This window comes from Amblyomma maculatum, chromosome 4 (assembly GCF_055883805.1).
Source record: "Amblyomma maculatum isolate TAMU_Amacu chromosome 4, ASM5588380v1, whole genome shotgun sequence".
NCBI classification, from domain to species: Eukaryota; Metazoa; Arthropoda; class Arachnida; order Ixodida; family Ixodidae; genus Amblyomma; species Amblyomma maculatum.
In genome coordinates, this window is record NC_139347.1 from 190,613,690 (window position 1) to 190,617,740 (window position 4,051).

Below are 4,051 nucleotides of genomic sequence, written 5' to 3' on the forward strand. Positions count from 1 at the left end.
GTGGCTCGCTCAACCCGTAGTCTTTATTCCTGCGTAAAACGACGAGTTAAAGGCGACTCTACGAGATGCAAAACCATTTCGCAGAGGTCTTCTTTACACTCAGATGCAGTATCAAGTTCGTGCTTGTGGTCAGTTTGGCTTAAACTATTATGGAACGCCTGCGAGGCGCTGTAGACGCGAGCGGAATGTCGTGGCTCGCTCAACCCGTAGTCTTTATTCCTGCGTAAAACGACGAGTTAAAGACGACTCTACGAGATGCAAAACCATTTCGCAGAGGTCTTCTTTACACTCAGATGCAGTATCAAGTTCGTGCTTGTGGTCAGTTTGGCTTAAACTATTATGGAACGCCTGCGAGGCGCTGTAGACGCGAGCGGAATGTCGTGGCTCGCTCAACCCGTAGTCTTTATTCCTGCGTAAAACGACGAGTTAAAGACGACTCTACGAGATGCAAAACCATTTCGCAGAGGTCTTCTTTACACTCAGATGCAGTATCAAGTTCGTGCTTGTGGTCAGTTTGGCTTAAACTATTATGGAACGCCTGCGAGGCGCTGTAGACGCGAGCGGAATGTCGTGGCTCGCTCAACCCGTAGTCTTTATTCCTGCGTAAAACGACGAGTTAAAGACGACTCTACGAGATGCAAAACCATTTCGCAGAGGTCTTCTTTACACTCAGATGCAGTATCAAGTTCGTGCTTGTGGTCAGTTTGGCTTAAACTATTATGGAACGCCTGCGAGGCGCTGTAGACGCGAGCGGAATGTCGTGGCTCGCTCAACCCGTAGTCTTTATTCCTGCGTAAAACGACGAGTTAAAGGCGACTCTACGAGATGCAAAACCATTTCGCAGAGGTCTTCTTTACACTCAGATGCAGTATCAAGTTCGTGCTTGTGGTCAGTTTGGCTTAAACTATTATGGAACGCCTGCGAGGCGCTGTAGACGCGAGCGGAATGTCGTGGCTCGCTCAACCCGTAGTCTTTATTCCTGCGTAAAACGACGAGTTAAAGGCGACTCTACGAGATGCAAAACCATTTCACAGAGGTCTTCTTTACACTCAGATGCAGTATCAAGTTCGTGCTTGTGGTCAGTTTGGCTTAAACTATTATGGAACGCCTGCGAGGCGCTGTAGACGCGAGCGGAATGTCGTGGCTCGCTCAACCCGTAGTCTTTATTCCTGCGTAAAACGACGAGTTAAAGACGACTCTACGAGATGCAAAACCATTTCGCAGAGGTCTTCTTTACACTCAGATGCAGTATCAAGTTCGTGCTTGTGGTCAGTTTGGCTTAAACTATTATGGAACGCCTGCGAGGCGCTGTAGACGCGAGCGGAATGTCGTGGCTCGCTCAACCCGTAGTCTTTATTCCTGCGTAAAACGACGAGTTAAAGACGACTCTACGAGATGCAAAACCATTTCGCAGAGGTCTTCTTTACATTCAGATGCAGTATCAAGTTCGTGCTTGTGGTCAGTTTGGCTTAAACTATTATGGAACGCCTGCGAGGCGCTGTAGACGCGAGCGGAATGTCGTGGCTCGCTCAACCCGTAGTCTTTATTCCTGCGTAAAACGACGAGTTAAAGGCGACTCTACGAGATGCAAAACCATTTCGCAGAGGTCTTCTTTACACTCAGATGCAGTATCAAGTTCGTGCTTGTGGTCAGTTTGGCTTAAACTATTATGGAACGCCTGCGAGGCGCTGTAGACGCGAGCGGAATGTCGTGGCTCGCTCAACCCGTAGTCTTTATTCCTGCGTAAAACGACGAGTTAAAGACGACTCTACGAGATGCAAAACCATTTCGCAGAGGTCTTCTTTACACTCAGATGCAGTATCAAGTTCGTGCTTGTGGTCAGTTTGGCTTAAACTATTATGGAACGCCTGCGAGGCGCTGTAGACGCGAGCGGAATGTCGTGGCTCGCTCAACCCGTAGTCTTTATTCCTGCGTAAAACGACGAGTTAAAGACGACTCTACGAGATGCAAAACCATTTCGCAGAGGTCTTCTTTACACTCAGATGCAGTATCAAGTTCGTGCTTGTGGTCAGTTTGGCTTAAACTATTATGGAACGCCTGCGAGGCGCTGTAGACGCGAGCGGAATGTCGTGGCTCGCTCAACCCGTAGTCTTTATTCCTGCGTAAAACGACGAGTTAAAGGCGACTCTACGAGATGCAAAACCATTTCGCAGAGGTCTTCTTTACACTCAGATGCAGTATCAAGTTCGTGCTTGTGGTCAGTTTGGCTTAAACTATTATGGAACGCCTGCGAGGCGCTGTAGACGCGAGCGGAATGTCGTGGCTCGCTCAACCCGTAGTCTTTATTCCTGCGTAAAACGACGAGTTAAAGACGACTCTACGAGATGCAAAACCATTTCGCAGAGGTCTTCTTTACACTCAGATGCAGTATCAAGTTCGTGCTTGTGGTCAGTTTGGCTTAAACTATTATGGAACGCCTGCGAGGCGCTGTAGACGCGAGCGGAATGTCGTGGCTCGCTCAACCCGTAGTCTTTATTCCTGCGTAAAACGACGAGTTAAAGACGACTCTACGAGATGCAAAACCATTTTGCAGAGGTCTTCTTTACACTCAGATGCAGTATCAAGTTCGTGCTTGTGGTCAGTTTGGCTTAAACTATTATGGAACGCCTGCGAGGCGCTGTAGACGCGAGCGGAATGTCGTGGCTCGCTCAACCCGTAGTCTTTATTCCTGCGTAAAACGACGAGTTAAAGACGACTCTACGAGATGCAAAACCATTTCGCAGAGGTCTTCTTTACACTCAGATGCAGTATCAAGTTCGTGCTTGTGGTCAGTTTGGCTTAAACTATTATGGAACGCCTGCGAGGCGCTGTAGACGCGAGCGGAATGTCGTGGCTCGCTCAACCCGTAGTCTTTATTCCTGCGTAAAACGACGAGTTAAAGACGACTCTACGAGATGCAAAACCATTTTGCAGAGGTCTTCTTTACACTCAGATGCAGTATCAAGTTCGTGCTTGTGGTCAGTTTGGCTTAAACTATTATGGAACGCCTGCGAGGCGCTGTAGACGCGAGCGGAATGTCGTGGCTCGCTCAACCCGTAGTCTTTATTCCTGCGTAAAACGACGAGTTAAAGGCGACTCTACGAGATGCAAAACCATTTCGCAGAGGTCTTCTTTACACTCCGATGCAGTATCAAGTTCGTGCTTGTGGTCAGTTTGGCTTAAACTATTATGGAACGCCTGCGAGGCGCTGTAGACGCGAGCGGAATGTCGTGGCTCGCTCAACCCGTAGTCTTTATTCCTGCGTAAAACGACGAGTTAAAGACGACTCTACGAGATGCAAAACCATTTTGCAGAGGTCTTCTTTACACTCAGATGCAGTATCAAGTTCGTGCTTGTGGTCAGTTTGGCTTAAACTATTATGGAACGCCTGCGAGGCGCTGTAGACGCGAGCGGAATGTCGTGGCTCGCTCAACCCGTAGTCTTTATTCCTGCGTAAAACGACGAGTTAAAGGCGACTCTACGAGATGCAAAACCATTTCGCAGAGGTCTTCTTTACACTCCGATGCAGTATCAAGTTCGTGCTTGTGGTCAGTTTGGCTTAAACTATTATGGAACGCCTGCGAGGCGCTGTAGACGCGAGCGGAATGTCGTGGCTCGCTCAACCCGTAGTCTTTATTCCTGCGTAAAACGACGAGTTAAAGACGACTCTACGAGATGCAAAACCATTTTGCAGAGGTCTTCTTTACACTCAGATGCAGTATCAAGTTCGTGCTTGTGGTCAGTTTGGCTTAAACTATTATGGAACGCCTGCGAGGCGCTGTAGACGCGAGCGGAATGTCGTGGCTCGCTCAACCCGTAGTCTTTATTCCTGCGTAAAACGACGAGTTAAAGACGACTCTACGAGATGCAAAACCATTTCGCAGAGGTCTTCTTTACACTCAGATGCAGTATCAAGTTCGTGCTTGTGGTCAGTTTGGCTTAAACTATTATGGAACGCCTGCGAGGCGCTGTAGACGCGAGCGGAATGTCGTGGCTCGCTCAACCCGTAGTCTTTATTCCTGCGTAAAACGACGAGTTAAAGACGACTCTA